Raw genomic sequence first — 17,465 nt, 5'->3', positions numbered from 1 at the left:
ATTTCCATAAGCAAGTTAGTGGCTAACTACATTCATTTGGAATGCTGATGTTGAATTCACTGTCAACCATCTTGCCTAATAAGGTAAATCACACAGTGTTTGGTCAGTTAAACTAAACTGAGGGAAGGCTGTTCAGTTTCGGTTCCTTTTGCCAGAAGACTCTCACAAACCACATGTTAAAGCTCACATTCACCAATAATATACTGCAGATCCAAGAAGAAACACAATCAGGATGTGTTTGTTGCCTGTGAAGGAAAATGTAATATTACTTTTAAATGACAGCTTTGTATTGGAACAGTCAAGTTTCTGGCAACTGCCAAAGCTCACCCAAATCATAGCTAAAAAGATGACCTGGAATTAAATGCTACAGTTGATAAAAACATTGTTTTCTTACTATTATTTGTTTAATTGTTAAGAGGGAGAGTAACCATTTGGATTTGGTTTTATTGTTGGAGATGAACAGGAATGGCATTACCTCTATCCGCCTTTACAGAATCTGACCAATTCTTGTAGGTGTGACCAGTTGGCAGTGGCATTCTGGTATTTCTGGGAATTATGCTATAGCACTACGCCAAATAATGTTATTGTATACTATTTTTCAAGTTTTAATGATGGAAATGTTTTATACAGATAAGAATACAAGAAGCTGATAAGGTATCATTCTCCATTAGAATATACACAGGTACTGGGTATGGCATTAATATGTCCATAAATAGTTGGTGGAGAATTTAAAGCACCAGTAGATATATGGGGACAGCTTCAGAAGTGATGTATAAGATGGTGTAAGTTGGATCCTTCCTGGACTCCTTCAGACCTACTATCTAAGGTTTTTATATTGCCACCCATCACCGTGTTAGCTAAGCACCTTCCATGAAACTCAATAGCAATAGAGAAGTCCTTAGTGGATTTCATGGAGTCTCTGACATTTCCACCTTTTTTAGGATAAAACTCTGCTTTGGATAGGAAATATGCTTTTGAATGATTATATTTTACTACAATCATCTCTTTTGGTTGGTAGGATTATCTTGGATTGAAGAGGGAGTCAGTATTGCTAGTGTCATTCTTATGATGGAGGGAGGTTTTCATAGAGATGGTTTTGCAGCATTTTCTAAAGATGTTCAGACTCTGGATTCACCTGATCTCCTAGGGAAGGTTGTTCCATTGCTGGATCACAGCATTGTCCCCAGATCTAACATGCTTCATCCTGGCTTTGTGATCTGCATTGTCCCAGAGAAGCACAGCTGTCAGGAAGGGTCCATATATCAAATTTTGGTCTTTGAGTATTTATCAATGGTTCTCTGTCAAAATGGGAAGATGTATTAGTGGGATCACACAGTGGTCAGCCCTGGGTCTGGTACTATTAGATAGTTTCACTAATGACTTACATACAGGGGTGGAGAGTATGCTTGTAAAATTTGCAGATGACACCAAGATGGGAGGATTGCAAGCACTTTGGAGGACAATATTATGATTTAATATGACTGACAAATTGGAGAGTTGGTCTGAATTAAAAAAAGATGAAATTCAATAAAGACAAGTGCAAATTATAACACTTAGGAAAGAAAAATCAAATGTGCAACTAAAAAATAGGAGATAATTGGCTAGGTGATAGTATTGATGAAAATAATCTGGGGGTTACAGTGGATCACAAATTGATTATGAGTCAACAATGTGATGTAGTTGTGGAAAAGGTTAATGTTCTGGGAAGTATTAACAAGAATATAGTATGTAAGACACAGGAGGTAATTGTCCCTCTCTATTGTCACTGGTGAGGCTAAGCTGGAGTACTCTGTCCAGTTTTGGGTGCCACACTTTAGGAAAGATGTGGACAAACTGAAGAAAGTCCAGAGGAGAGCAACAAAAATGATGCAAGGTTTAGAAAACCTGACCTATGAGGAAAGGTTAAAAAAAACCCGGGGATGTTTAACCTGGAGAAAAGAAGATTGAGGTGGGGGGACTGATAGTCTTCAAATGGCTGTTATAAATCTGACTCTGATCAATTGTTCTCCATGTCCACTGAAGGTAGGACAAGATGGAATGGACTTAATCTGCAGCAAGGGAGATTTTGTTAAATATTAGGAAAAGCTTTCAAACTATACAGGTAGTTAAGCTTTTGGAATAGGCTTCCAAGTGAGGTTGTGGACTCCCCATGACTGGAAGTTTTGAAGAAGTTGGACAAACACCTGTCTGGGACTGTCTAGGTTTACTTGTTCCTGACTCAGCACAGGGGGCTGGACTCGATAACTTCTCAAGATCCCTTCCAGCCCTACTTTCCTATGATTCTATGATATAGCTGGGGCTTGATGAATTGCTTTGAAAATTAGGACCAAAATCTTAAGCTGGCATCAGAAGCCAACTGAGAACAAATGGAGGAACTCGAGCATGAGCCTCATGTACTTACTTGAGAATGTGGCTGCTCACATTCTCTGTGGCTCATTCTGTAGCAGCTGGAGCATGTGCATAGCCTCAATAGTCAGCTTCAGACTCAGTGGGTTTGGTTATAGTAATCCAGCCTGCAACTGTAAGATCACTGTGGTCAGGTCCTCTACTGGGAGGAAGGGACAAAATTCCTATCAAGCTAGAGGCAAATGAAAGAACTTTTACATATTGAGGCTACATGGTCTCCCAAGACTAGTGAGGACTCAAACAGGAACCTGAGGCTTTGCCCACTTTGAAAAATGAGGATTTCTGGCAATGGGATAATGACCTACTGAAGCACCCGGGAGTTAAAGGAGGTGTAACATTACACACTGACGAGATAAAAGAAGGTACAAAAAATTGTGTGTTAAAGCAGCCTCTTCCCCGATATTAACATATGCTTATTTAATCTCATCTGTGGCCTGTTCTGCATATTATGTTTCTTATTTAGCTATGCTGTAACTGTCCTAGAAGTTTTGAATATCATGAATTTATTGAATTATACATGCCCAAAATAGCAACTCATATATGTCTTTAAATAAGTAATGTAACAAAACATTTGGAAACCTTGCTAGTTAGCTCTGCTGCACAAGTAATTTATCACACTAAAATTAATACAAATTGGACCAGCCAAAAGTCTTTCTTTTTGCCAGCCACTTGAGCTTTTCTCTATGCTTCATAATTCATAACCAGAGTTTTGCTTCATTATTTCAGGTACATTGATTAACTGGAGCTATATCAAGCTTTTGCTTTATGCCACACTGGGCTTCCAAGAAAAAAACACATCTTATAGCAATAACCATCTCTTATGTTTCTAAAAATAATACTGGAATATTTTAAAAAGTCCCTTTTATGTAATAGTTTGAAAATATTGCTGGAAACATTTCAAACACAATTGATGACATCAGAGTTCTCCTAAGAAGGTGATTTCATCAAAATTTCATAAATTTACAGAGGATGATGAACTCTGGAAAATACAGGAAGAGAGAAGTAAAAGGAATGGTGATACCTTTGAAAGATATGTAGTATATTTAGATATTCGTGTCAATTGTGCCTGTATTTTATTAAATAAAGTTTACTCTGCTTTCCAAAAAAATGTGGGTTGAGTTGTATTCTCATTTAAACCAACATAAATCCACAGTAACTCCATTAGCCTCAGTGAAATTATTTTGTGTCTGATCTCCTAAGGGAAAATTCCATGCACAGATCTGGGCCATCTGATATCTATAAGGGTGTACAGAGAGGGGGTTGCTAACCACCTCTGTGATACCAGCCTTCCCTTCCTCAGACTCTGTGAAAAGACCTTTACGCAGTCCAGCCTGGGACCATAGTCTGCATAGATAGGAATACATATCTTCCCTCCCACTCAGCAACCATAGTTGATTCTACTAAAGCTTAAATACAGTCTGGAGGTCCCTTTGTACTGAAGAAACCCACTTTAAAAAGAGGTTCTGGGAATGTACCACTGGGGGAAGGCCTGGCTGCATGTTCAATTAGAGTTACACTCCCAGGAGCCAAAAGAGATATATGTGGTTGGGGTTGTGGGACAGTGAAGCTGAGAACCCATGCAGAAGCACAGACTTCCTGTGGATGGATTCTAGGGGTTCTGCAGAGGTTGAGGACCAGTGAGTTGTGGGTTTGCAACAGATCTTAAAATCAAGCCACTTTTTACAAGCCTACATTTGGATTTAGGTGCCTAATTTTAGGCACCCAATTTGGAAAATGTTTGGAAGATTCTTACAGGCTGCTGAGAAGACAGGCAAACACTGGATGAGTATTTCTTTGAGTCATCTCTAATTTTCCATTTGCAAACCTGTGCCCACAGTTGCTCTTGTACATGTGTAGCGCTCTTGTGCATGTGTGTTCAGTAACAACATGCTAATCGGTACATTACAGCCTACTTCTCAGAAGGGCATCTCCTTTTCTGCAAATGCAAGTTGCACCCACTAAGGTCCAGTTTTGGACGTGGGTCCATGTGGGCAGCTTGTTGTGCTCATGCAGATCCCAATTTCAGGACTGGGCCTAAATTGATACCTTCCTTTTGCACCCCCTATTCAAATGTGAGCATCCTTTCCTCCTCCCAGATATATAGAGGCCATTGGGACCCAGGTGGTGCCTCTGCCCTCACCTACCCTGCTCCCCCAGCTATCATAGAATATCAGGAGGTCATCTAGTCCAACCTCCTGCTCAAAGCAGGACCAATCCCCAACTAAATCATCCCAGCCAGGGCTTTCTCAACCTGACCTTAAAAACCCTCTAAGGGCTAGTCTACACTTACCTGCCGGGTCGACGCGGTGAGTTCGACTTCTCGGAGTTCGAACTATCGCGTCTAATCTGGACGCGATAGTTTGAACTCCCTGCGCGCTCCGGTCGACTCCGGTACTCCACCACTGCAAACGACGGTGGCGGAGTCGACTTTGGAGCCGCGGACTTCGATCCCGCGGCGTCTGGACGGGTAAGTAGTTCGAACTAGGGTACTTCGAGTTCAGCTACGCTATTCACGTAGCTGAACTTGCGTACCCTAGTTCGACCCCCGCCCTTAGTGTAGACCTGCCGTAAAGAAGGAGATTCCACCACCTCCCTAGGTAACCCATTCCAGTGCTTTGCCACCCTCCTAGTGAAAAAGTTTTTCCTCATATCCAACCTAAAACTCCTGCACTGCAACTTGAGATCATTGTTCCTTGTTTTGTCATCTACCACCACTGAGAACAGTCTAGGTCCATCGTCTTTCGAACCCCCTTTCAAGTAGTTGAAAGCAGCTATCAAATCCCTCCTCATTCTTCCCTTCTGCAGACCAAATAACCCCGGTTCCCTCAGCCTCTCCTCATAAATCTTATTTCTACAGCCCCTTAATCATTTTTCTTGCCCTCTGCTGGTCTCTTTCCAATTTTTCCACATTCTTCTTGTAGTGTGGGGCCCAAAACTGGACACAGTATTCCAGATGAGGCCTCACCAATGCCGAATAGAGGGGAATGATCACGTCCCTTGATCTGCAGGCAATGCTCCTACTTATACAGCCCCAACTACCATTAGCCTTCTTGGCAACAAAGGCACACTGTTGACTCATATCCAGCTTCTCATCTACTGTTACCCCATGGTCCTTTTCTTCTGAACTGCTGCCTAGCCACTTGGTCCCTAGTCTGTAGAAGTGCATGAGATTCTTCCATCCTAAGTGCAGGACTCTACACTTGTCCTTGTTGAACCTCATCAGATTTCTTTTGGCCCAGTCCTCTAGTTTTTCTTGGTACTTCTGTATCCTATCCCTACCCCCCAGCATATCTACCACTCCTCCCAGTTTAATGTCATCTGCAAACTTGCTGAGGGTGCAATCCATGCCATCCTCCAGATCATTAATGAAGATATTGAACAAAACCAGCCCCAGAACCGACCCTTGGGGCACTCCACTTGATACCGGCTGCCAACTAGACATGGAGCCATTGATCACTACCCGTTGAGCCCAATGATCTAGCCAGCTTTCTATCCGCCTTATAATCCATTCACCCAGCCCATACTTCTTTAACTTGCTGGCACAAATACTGTGGGAGACTGTATCTAAAGCTTTGCTAAAGTCAAGGAATAACACATCCACTGCTTTCCCGTCATCCACAGAGCCAGTTATCTCATCATAGAAGGAAATTAGGTTAGTCAGGCATGACTTGTCCTTGGTGGATCCATGCTGAATGTTCCTGATCACTTTCCTCTCCTTGAAGTGCTTCAAAATTGATTCCTTGAGGACCTGCTCCATGATTTTTCCAGGGACTGAGGTGAGGTTGACTGGTCTGTAGTTCCCCGGAGCCTCCTTTCCCCCTTTTTTAAAGATGGGCATTACAGTAGCCTTTTTCCAGTTACCCTGGACCTCCCCTGATCACCATGAGTTTTCAGAGATAATGGCCAATGGCTCTGCAATCACATCGGTCAACTCCTTTAGCACCCTCGGATACAGTGCTATATGGTCTTGGAGAAAGACTGCAAGCTGCAGAGAGGAGCAAGCCAGAGACTCCAGCTGGCAGAAGGAGAAGCAGCCATTGCAGGACCCTCTGGACATTCAGAAAAAACTTTCTTCAGCTTTGCACTGGACTTTCCCTGTGCTGTGGTGATTGGCTATTGAGATTGATAGGTGTGAACTCACCCTTCAATTAACATAACTATAAACTTAAACCCCACCTAAGATAGGGTGGAGGGGGGGTGAAATCACCCATTAGCTTCTGGGCTGAGTATTGTTTAGGGTAGGCATGTGTGGGAGTGTGAGAGAACACACAAATACTGAGCACAGACAGGAAGAGACACAGAGGCCTGGTCTATACTACAAAATTCAGTTGCCTTAATTATGTTGCTCAGGGGTATGAAAAATCCACACCCCCAAGCCAAGCCACATAGTTAAGACAACCTTACCCTGTCATAGACAGTGCTAGGCAGATGGAAGAATCCTTCCATCAATCCAGCTACTGCCTCTTGGGCTGGTGGATTACCTACAGCAATGGGAGAACCCCTCCCGCCAGTGAAGGTGGTGTCTACACTGAAGCACTACAGCAGCTCAGCTGTGCCGCTTTAGTGTTTTAAGTGTAGACATACCCAGAGAAAGGGAAGAAGGCATGAAAAGCGAGGCACACTGTGACCCTGGAAAAACAGAGAGAGTTTTTGGGTCTGGTGTTGGCTAAAGAGGTTTTGAGGCTCAAAGCTAGCAAACTGTTCCTTTTGTTCTTGGTCCCCTCTGCATTGACATACACAGAACTTTGTACATTATTTGTAAATGAACAAAACGACGTCAACGAAATACCTGACTATCACCAATTTCTACTTCTAGTTGGGACATCCCCTGGTTCTGAGACTTTGACTAGCTGCTCAGGTCAAAAGGGATAACATGAAACTTTTGACCATTTCATGCTACAAAAAGTAAACAGTCTATTAAAAAGAGAGAATTAAGAAAAAAAATCATGTATTCAAATATTTGTGTGACTAAAAGGATGATAATATTTAGTTAGCACAAATTTTCCCACTACCCCATGATCATTAGTAGATAGTTGGATTTCCTGCTTTTGAAATGACATGACAAATTTGCCAAGCATGCAAATCAGTTTCAAGTTATATTATTCCATTTCAGTTTTATACTAAACATACAAATAGTCCAAAAGCAGATATGCACTTAATTCTAGTGTGTTTAATATGCTATTTTTTCCAAACAAAAAGAACATTTTAAAATTTTAGCCATTGTCCCCTGCAGAAAACAAACCATTTGCCCAAAGGATGAATATGCACAGATTTTACAGAAAATCAATAGGCATTTAACAAATGCATGAGGGATTTTCAGTTTCTTGGAATCAAACAGCAGGAAATCTGTACTTGACTAACTTTTTTATAAGCATCTTGGTTGTATTACTTTTGTTTATCATTGCTCCAGAAATTTCTTTGCAACAGCTCTTAAATATAATGCTGAAAGCCTTCAACTGAAAATGAGGAAAATAAGATAAATTAGCTATTCAGGGTGCACATGGTCAATTGCAAATGTCTTAAGGATTTTGAATGAGGAAAACCATCATTACAAAATAAATTATTCATGCGCCTTACCTAATATCTACAAGTATTTTGAGGGTGAAATACATCTCCATGAAGACGACCCAAACAAGGCCAATGCACAAGTTCATTCCTATTTTGAGTGATTAAGTGGGAGTTAAAGTAGTACTTAGGAGGGAACTTCACTGTTCAGTTTTGATATGGCTGCTTTGGTATTAAAGCAAGTTAAAAAATGTTAATTGGGGATAAAACAAAGCCCAGACCAGGCCATCTGTGCTGAAGTCCCATATCAGTCTCATATCAAGGGCTTGTGCATTAGGGTGAATTTCATTGTAAATTATTTCTTGAATTTTCTGATTATTTTCTGCTGATTTTTTTCAATTACTCTTTGCTCCTACTCCCTGTAGTACACTTAGAAATTGATTCCCAACACCATAAAATAATAATAAATAATAATAACAACAACAATCATAAAAAAAACCCCAAGAAGGTAATTGTTTTTTGTTTGTTCCCCCCTTGCCATAGTTAAAAAAAGCTCTACTTATTCTAAATTTATACACAAAAACAATATATTGTGCAGAGACTGACTGGTCATTAAGAGCTAATAGGGTTAAGTTTCACCAATAATACCACTACTGTCAGCCACTCTGTAGACAATTTGTAGACTAGCTGGTGGATTGCAGGGTCCTTTTGAAACAGCTAATAATAATTAAATCTTGGAGAAGTGGACGTTTTCCTTAAGGCTGGAAAAAGGGCAAACCAGTCTAAAAGACAAAAAGATGATCAGTCCTAACAATTACTTTCCAGGAGGTAGAATTTCTTTCCTTGTAAAATAATTAAAGTGATGTCAGAATCTTTAAACACCTAGGAATAAGGGAAGAGTGAAATGTAATCAGCAGACGTTTATAAAGAACAAATCATATCAGGAAAAATTAATTGGTTTATATCATAGCATTACAAAAGTAAGGTCAGATTGTGATAACCATTTTCACTTTGAGAGGTACCTTATTTACCCCATAAATAATCCTATTCGATGGGACTTGTTGGGAGTCAGGTAATACTCAGTGTGAATAAGGCTATCACAAGCTGGCCCTCGGTAGATGAAGGGAATGCAGTAGATATTACCTATCTGGATTTTCATGCAGCTCTTAATAAAGTGTCCCATAAAATCTTAATATCAAAATTACTGCAAATTAGTTTGGATGTGAACCCTGTCATGTAGCCTTGAAACAGGCGAGAGAATCATAAGAAAAAAGTTATTGATAAATAGTAATGTATCAATGTCTGTTAGGAAACTCTTCCTACCCTCCCAGGTGATCTCCTCTTTCTGGGTGCATACTCTCAGGCTATGTCTACACTGCAGCCTAATTATGTGTGAATATACCACCTCCCTACGTGACATAAGTTACACCAACACAAGTGCTTGTGTGCACACGTCCGTCAACATAGCTTCTGCCATTCGCAGAGGTGGGTTTTTTATACTGACAGGAGAGCTCTCTCCCATCAGTGTAGAGTGTCTTCACCAGATGTGCTGCAGCAGCACAGCTGTGCCACTGCAGTGCTGTACGTATAAACATGCCCTTGGTGTTCATTAACTCTCAAGTGTCTCCCTAGGCTCACAGACTGTTTGGGATCTTGAACCCAAGCTTTATTTGAGCAGATTTCATGTGCCACACAAATATTTCACAGAGCTCATATCAGACCAGGTCCTGCATTCTTGGTCTCTTTGGCCATGGACTGTTAAAAAGAGCGACACCAATAGCAGCAACACCCTTGGTAGCAGAGTAGAAGCATGCATGTTGCTTCTGCTGAAAGCAACCAGAAAGATGTGTCAGTCCTTCTTCTGTGGTTTTGGGGAAGGCAGGATGTCTCTTTCAATAGATGTATCTGGCTCTCTTTGAACATAATGGTTGCTGCTCAGGATATACTATCTTAGGATCGGCCCTAAGAAGTCCTGTGTGTGTATTTAATGTTATTGTTTATTTTCCCCAAATAAGGAAAACAGCTTTTTTGCTAATCTTGATCTTATCTATATTTACATTTTTCATCTTCACTTCCTCTAGCACCACTCATGTCAATTTGAATGTGAAAGTCATCAATCTTTAGGAAAAAAACTCTTCAGAGTGTTTTCCAGTTTAATAAGGTTTTCCTGTGCAATGCCTCTAAATCAGAATCCATAGAAGGGCCATACGCTCAAAGCCACCATTTCCTTACTATTTTAAATAGTTGCAACTCACTTCCCATTTTCTGCTGAAAGAGGATAGTTAGGTACATTTAAAACCCTTTGGATGGCAGGCATCTGATCTGAATTTAGTCTGAATAATTGTCAATGCATTGTTAATTAATAGTTAGACATGGCAAATACTTCCCTGCCTAGTCATCTATTGATTTGTCTGCCTGGCTATATAGTGAACAATGTCTGATTTCTACTACAGAGAAAACTGAACCAAAATCCTGGCTATGAATATTCCATATTTGAAGGTTGATGGGGGAGTGAGTGGGTGAGAAGGGGGGAATCTGGATTCAAACTTCCTTTTTGAAGTTTGTCTGAGTACCAGGCCAAACCAACCACCTGGATCTGAATATCCCCAAATTTTGCAACCACAGAATGTGTGATTCTCAGAAATAGAGAGAGCAGTATATACAAAAAGGTAACGTCCTCAAAGTATTCTATCCATCTATGTGTCTTTGGATTTTCTATAGTGCCTTAGAATCAATATGATTTGGGACAGCTCCTCAGCTAGTGTAAATTGTCATAGCTTAATTGAATCAGTGGAGCTATGGCAATTTACACCAACTGAGGATCTGCCCATGACGTATATATTGTGCTGATGTGTTTTCTGAAATACATTTAGCAGTTTCAGCCATTTGTTACATGAAAGAAACAAGCCTAAAAGAATGCTGGCGGAGTATCTTGTATTTCTTTAGCTAACTAACAATTCTCTGGTTCAGCTATTTTCAATAGTATAGACATAGCGTTTTCTCACATTGTTTGTGGTCAGAATCCAGTTACAGATATCCGTGTTCCTCTGTACTAAGTAATCAATTTTGGCCTGGGCTACTGCTAGATCTCGTAGTGTTGCCAGCCAGACAGAAAGGAGGCTTTTATTATTTCCTGTGTTAAACGTGCATCATCACATCCCTGCAGTTAGTGGGATTCAAAGACATAACTTCCTTTATATCATTGATATTTCGGTGGTATTTTTTCCAGTAGCACATTTAAGCTAACAGAACCCTGATGGCCTATTGGCAAATCTTTAGTATTTCTTTCTTTTAAGAACAGAATTTTAATGTAAAGAACAAAACCCCTACAACACTATTTTGCTTTCTTTTCAGACTGAATCTGCTATTGACTGTCCTTTCTAAAATGAACTATATTATGTTAAAAGTAACAGTCCATTAATACTCTAGGCACCATCTGACTGCCCACTTCAGTAGTGACATCTTGTGGGGGACTCTTGAGCTTCCCTTCTCTGGTTACTATTAAATCATCCTTGCCACAGATCATTTATTTGTGGGTCTCATGAAAATACTTTGGAAGAACTTGTTTTTTTTGCCTTTGGAATACTCCCCATTGCACAAAGTTCCAGAGCTTAAAAATCTCTTAGTGAGGAATATCTCTGAACTCCCCTAAAATTTCTTCTCCTCTGCCCAATCCTCTTCTCCACCTTAACTTCATAACACAACAGATTGCATTCTGGGCTAATATTAAGCAGCAGTGGTAGTCTCTCTACATTTAAGGCTGATTTCTGCAAGCTTTCCATTCTGAGCTTAATTCTGGCCCCTTTTTTAAAACCCTCATTAAAAAAAAATTAGCATCAAATTTATCATGTGTTGTCCATGGCTAGGGGCCAATTCTTTTAACCAAATCCAAGTTTATTCTAACAAGCTGTTTTTAAAAAGATGTGTTAATTATATTTTCAAAATTCTTCTCTTTTTTTGCCATGTCCTATCTACAAAGCAGCTTGTTAGAGACATTGGTTAAGCTACAGTGTTCCAATGTACCTACAAAACACCCCCACACAGTTAAAGAGCAATAGATCAGAATAATTCCACAGCGTATCAGCAAGTCTCTGTGTAGCATCTGGACTTTATAAGTTCCCTTTGTTCCCGTCCCCTCAGTACTCCTGAAGACTTTGGAAACTCCGGAGGACCATGTGAAACTTCTAATCTATGCATGGTCCCTAGGTCCACTACTTGTTCATCTTCTGGACTTTATAAGCTCCACTGGAGGGGAGCCAAAGGAAACATGAAGAGTTTAGAAAGCCCACTTGCTCCTCTGTTTTCTAAAGTCTGCAGAAGCAGAGCTATGGAGCTTGTGAAGACTTAAAAGAGCTGCATATCACATAGGAATTCCCTAGGGGAGTCCCTACTGCTCACTTCTACCCCTTGTCTTAGTGCTCCTGAAGTACTCCTAAGAGTTACAGGTTTCTGTGCTTCCACTCCTACTCTGGTAGAAGAGGAAAGCAAGATGGATTTTAGGCAGGGCTGCAGGAGTAGGGGCAGCTTGGAGAGTGCTTAGGTGCCCTGCAGAACTCTCTGTCTAGATACTTATATGGCCCTCATCACCATAATAATTGATCACCTCAAAATCATTTTTTTTATTTTCTTACAATACCTCAGCCAGGTAAGGACATACTATTCCCAATGTACTGATGGGAACCTAAGGGTATGTCTACACTTCAAGCTGTGATTCCTAGTTTGAGTGTGCTAAAAAGAGAGTGAAGTTTGGGCAGCCTGAGCAACTAACTGCCCTGAGTGCAGACTTGGGGTCTCAGACAGCTATGCACTGAGGGAGCCCAGTCCCTCCCCCCACTACTACACTGTTTTAAGCACACCAACTCAACTATGTCTCCTTGAGCTGGGAATCATACCCCCAGCTTGAAATGTAGACATACCATGAGAGACTAGATTAAATGAATTGTTTAGTATCAGGTCAGAAGTCTGTGGCTGAAATTAAACTCAGGTGCCCTGAATTCCAGTCTGGTGCCCTAGCCACATGGGTATTCCTCCTACCCCTCTGAGTTAGTCAGCTGGGGAGTAGGGGAGTTGAAAGGCTGGGTGAGGTGCATGAGCTGGTGAGTAAATATGGAATATGAAATTGGAAGACATAGCAGGAGAAACCACCCTACAGAGCTAATATAAGTCACTAGTTCAGTGTGTATTACATAGTGAACATTGATAATACTATCAGGCTGTCACTGCTTCTTAGTGTGGCCTTTCTAGGGGTCTCATCTGCTCCTAACCTTCCTTAGTTTGATTTCAATCAGATCAGTTCCAGGAGCCACACTTCCCATTGAGTCCATCAGCCCTTCAACTTTAGGGGTTGGAGTCTCCTGACTGTTTTCTTGGAGGCAGCCTGGTGCAAGGCCCTCACCCCTTTCCTATCTCAGGCCTTTCTGCCTCCCTTTCCTTTGCTGTGCTCTCCCCTTTATAGCAGGTCTTATTTTCTCTACTGTTTGCAGCTGTGGGTGCCTGCCTCCATGACTGGCAGTTCTGGCAGCTGTGTGGGGATGTGATCAGGCTGCTTGATTGTAAACAGGAGAGACTCTCCTCCCAACTCTGTCTATGCTCTGTATGGGGTTTGTAAACCCCATCATACAGTCCACAACAAAGAGTATCATATTATCAGTCACCAAGAACTAAGTACTTAACCGTACACTGCTTAACAAGAATCCACCCTTCTTTATGGTCCTACATAATCCATTTAAGATTAGGTTCTACTAATGATACAAATGCCACTTGACACAGAGCTAGCATGCTTATGTCTCCAGACCTCAGTCCATATGGTCAGATTAATAAAGTGACAGAGCAAGGGTAAATGTAGTGACATACTTAGCAGCAATATATGTGTACAAAATTATAAAATAAATACTCTTTGGGTCACATTTTTTCAAACTCCATCTGTACACTCTGTAAGTACAGTGTCTTCTCCAAATTTAACATGACTGCAGCCATTGGCTGTGGGTTTCTTCAAGCCTTTAGAAAAAGTTGTTTTGTTTTTATAGCCACAGTGCTCTTGTAAGGATGTTAATATGCAGGTCTCTGAGAGACTTAACTCAGAGAGAACACTTGGGCCCCTTGAGAGTCTCATTCACTATAACTGAAGCAGCTGTGCAGCATCTCTAATACAGGAGCATATAAAACAAGGGCAATCCTTAGAGAATGAGGCTGCCAGAGGGAACCTTTTGTAAAAGGACCACTCAGTACACAAGAAATACTGTTTGTTTACAGCACTGCAGGCTGGGAACATACTGCTTTATTCAACTCTGTATAAGCAGAGTGGGAGGAGAATACATAACTAAAATAGATAGTAAGGACAAGGGTGCTGGAATCTTTGTAGAAGTAACTGTGGCTAGTTGGGGGGCACAATTGAAAGGTTCTGGGGCTGGGCATATGACCACCCCATGCTTTACCTCTGCCTCTACCCCCAACTCACCTCAGCAGGCGGTCTGCAAAGCAAGCAGCAGTGCTTGGACTCCAGCAGCAGGGAAGGAGAAGTAACCCCATGTGCAGGGGCAGTGAAGAGCTCAGCCAGCAGCCAACCACCCTACTGCTTCCTTTCTCCCCGCACACACAGAAAGTGCAGCTGCCAGGGGAAGTGCTGCCTCCTTACTGCTGGGCATCCTGGCCAGAGGCATCCTGAGAAATCTGGGGGGGGGGGGCACATGTTCCCTATGCCCCCCATGTATCATTTCTGGCCTCCAGGGCCAAGGCCAAAGATGATTCCTACACCTCTTCTCCCCTAACTCCTGCACTCCCCTTTCACTGGTTCCAGCACCAGTGGTAAGGGAGGAGTGAAGAATGGCTTCAGCCAGAATGCTCTGAGTAACCCTATTAATCCCTTGATGACCACATTACTACATGGTTCCCTCTTAATTTACAGACTGTATGTATGTTTGAAGAGTTTTGTTTAGCTCACAGTTTCGTATATTCCACCAACAGAAGTTGGTCCAATAAAAGATATTACCTTATCTACCTACCCTGTAAGCAGTCTTAAAAAAACAAGGGCTCTATTCTCTCTGATGTGGTAGCACCTCTCTAAGTACATCTACACTTACAATGGCATATAGAGTACAGACACTGCATGCCTAGCTAACATGGGTTAGGTTAGCAATGTAGATGATGAGGCAGGTCTTAGGTGAATAGATTAGAGCAAAATGCCCTCCATGACTGAACCCTATGGTATATACCCCTACATGGCTCTGTGCATGCCCAAGCAGTGCCTCCCACATCTACACTGCTATTTTTAGCAGAGGAGTGACCTGCTGCCTCCCCACCACCAGAGCCTTTCCCTACCACAGTCTGGCAGTGGGAAAAAGCTCTGGAAGCAGGGAGGCAGTGGGGAAAGGTTTGAGCAGATTCCTGCTGAGTGAGCCTTTTCCCACTGCCTTCCTCCTGCTGGAGCCTGTCACTGCTGCATGTAGTTACACACCACTATGACAAGTGTAGACACTGCCTGCTTTCACCGCAGCGTATACCTCCTTGTCTAATGCCAGAACTCTACATGCTGCTGTAAGTGTGAGCAAGGCCTCTGTGGCAATTGGAGACACCTCCAATGGCAGAGACCCACTTCCCCCAGTCTCCTGGTCCCTCAGTTCTGTAGATACAACAATTTCAGGCATTCCTATCAAAACTGCATCCTTTCTTGGCCTCAGCTGCTCCAGGTGGTCATCTCCTGAGGGCAAAGGCTCTGGTGCTTGCGTGTCACCCTACAAGCCAACTGATCCTGATGTCAACCTATGACTTGCATCACTTTAGAAGACCATGGTCCAGTTTGATCTAAGACAGTACTCAGATACCATGTTGGTTGGCAAGTATTGAAAATTTTGGTGTACACCAGGTCTTTTGGGACCAGCTCTCTCTCTGGCATTCTAGTCATGGTTATGTTTTGGAAAAGCTTGCTTCCTTAACACTTCCCACTCCATTCAGGAGCTCAGACTAAATGAACATGATGGTCCCTTCTGGCCTTAAAGTCTATGAAAAAATAGGAAGTAAGGGGGGGAACCTGGCCCCAACCCATAATATTCTGAGTAATCCAGTTAACCCCTTTGATGACCACTTTACTATAGACCTCCTCTCCATTTCTGCAGGATGGTCCAGGAATCAAGCCCTTCCCAGCAGGTTATTTGTTCCTATGCTATATATAACTTGGTTCATGTGAGTAGTCAGCCCAAAGGCAATGGCAGAACAGTTGAGCTTGACAGTTTTCCTTATGAAGTAATCTAAAGCTCATAAATAAAGTCTTTCTGGAGGACGTTTCATTTGTTTAAGCAGAGAAGGCCTGTTGGTAGTATGGAGATCTGGAACTGGGGCCAGTAGACGCAGATGAGTATAAACTCAAACTGTGGATCCAAACTTTGGGGAAGTTGGGATACAGTTCAGGCCTATCTTTACCCTTAATGAAGACTGCAGAAGACAGATTAAAAAAAATCCAAATATCACCTGCTGCAGTAATACAACAGATGGAACTTGTGCTTGTGTCAGTAGAATGTTGGGTGGGGCAATGATGGATGTCGTAAAATACATGTAAGTGATAGACAGGTAAATGATGTCTTTCAGCAGTCCCCACTCACATGGCAGGAACTCTCTTTTGAGAAAGACACTCCACTACATCAGGAATATTGGAAGGTAATTTGAGTGTTGTTTTTGTATTCATAGCTGCATGTTAACAAATAGTGGGTCTGACTCTCCATTCACATACACTGGTGTAAATTAGAAAGCAGCTGGTTGAGGTCCATGGAGGCACACTCGTGTGAAGCAGATGTTACTGGATTACTGAACCCCATAAGTGCAGTTTGCAAAACACCACAATGCATAAATATTATGGGCAGATTATTGTGGAATATATGTGGCAGAACATTCTGTTGATTATAGAGGTTAGAGATTCTGGTGAGTGGGACGGAACATTTTAGCAAACAAGTTAACATTATATAACACAAAGCATTGCAGTGTCTTAACTGAGGCAGGACTATACAGAATTCTGATCAAACACAACAGCAAAGACTGAGATTGTGTAGGGGGTTGTGCTATTTATTATCCTCTCCCCTACTCCTTGCATATAGGATGCATGCAGCATCCACTCACAATCTGGCCATGGGTCTGAACAGGGGCGGCTCTAGCCATTTCGCTGCCCCAAGCACGGCGGCACGCCGCGAGGGGCGCTCTGCTGGTAGCTGGTCCCGCGGCTCTGGTGGACCTCCCGCAGACGTCCCTGCGGATGCTCCACCGAAGCCGCGGGACCTTCCACAGGCACGCCTGCGGGAGGTCCACCGGAGCCGCCTGCTGCCCTCCCGGTGACCAGCAGAGCACCCCCCGCGGCATGCCACCCCAAGCACGCGCTTGGTGTGCTGGGGCCTGGAGCTGCCCCTGGTTCTGAACAAAAAGATTGGAGCTCCTGATGATGCTGCCCGTGGGAGCCAGCTGAGGTTACTTAATCAGGGTGAACTGCAAACAGAACAGGGCAAACAAACCCCAAACACTGGTGGATATTCCAATACTTAGATTTACCAAGCCAGCACAAAACAGCTTCTATA

The 17,465-nt window shown here is 42.3% G+C and overlaps 1 long non-coding RNA gene across 1 annotated transcript; it reads right to left on the bottom strand.

The window, feature by feature from the left end:
• Positions 1 to 728: 728 nt before the first annotated feature.
• Positions 729 to 14,459, bottom strand: LOC120402030. Its single transcript, XR_005596920.1, has 3 exons — positions 14,369 to 14,459; positions 2,402 to 2,519; positions 729 to 1,298 (listed from the first exon to the last, which is right to left on the bottom strand). It is a non-coding gene; the product is annotated as an uncharacterized LOC120402030 (long non-coding RNA).
• Positions 14,460 to 17,465: the final 3,006 nt, after the last annotated feature.

The sequence above is a fragment of the Mauremys reevesii genome, linkage group 3 (assembly GCF_016161935.1).
Source record: "Mauremys reevesii isolate NIE-2019 linkage group 3, ASM1616193v1, whole genome shotgun sequence".
Lineage (NCBI taxonomy): Eukaryota > Metazoa > Chordata > Testudines > Geoemydidae > Mauremys > Mauremys reevesii.
The sequence above is the reverse complement of the archived record's forward strand: the minus strand, read 5'-3'. Positions and strand labels throughout refer to the sequence as shown.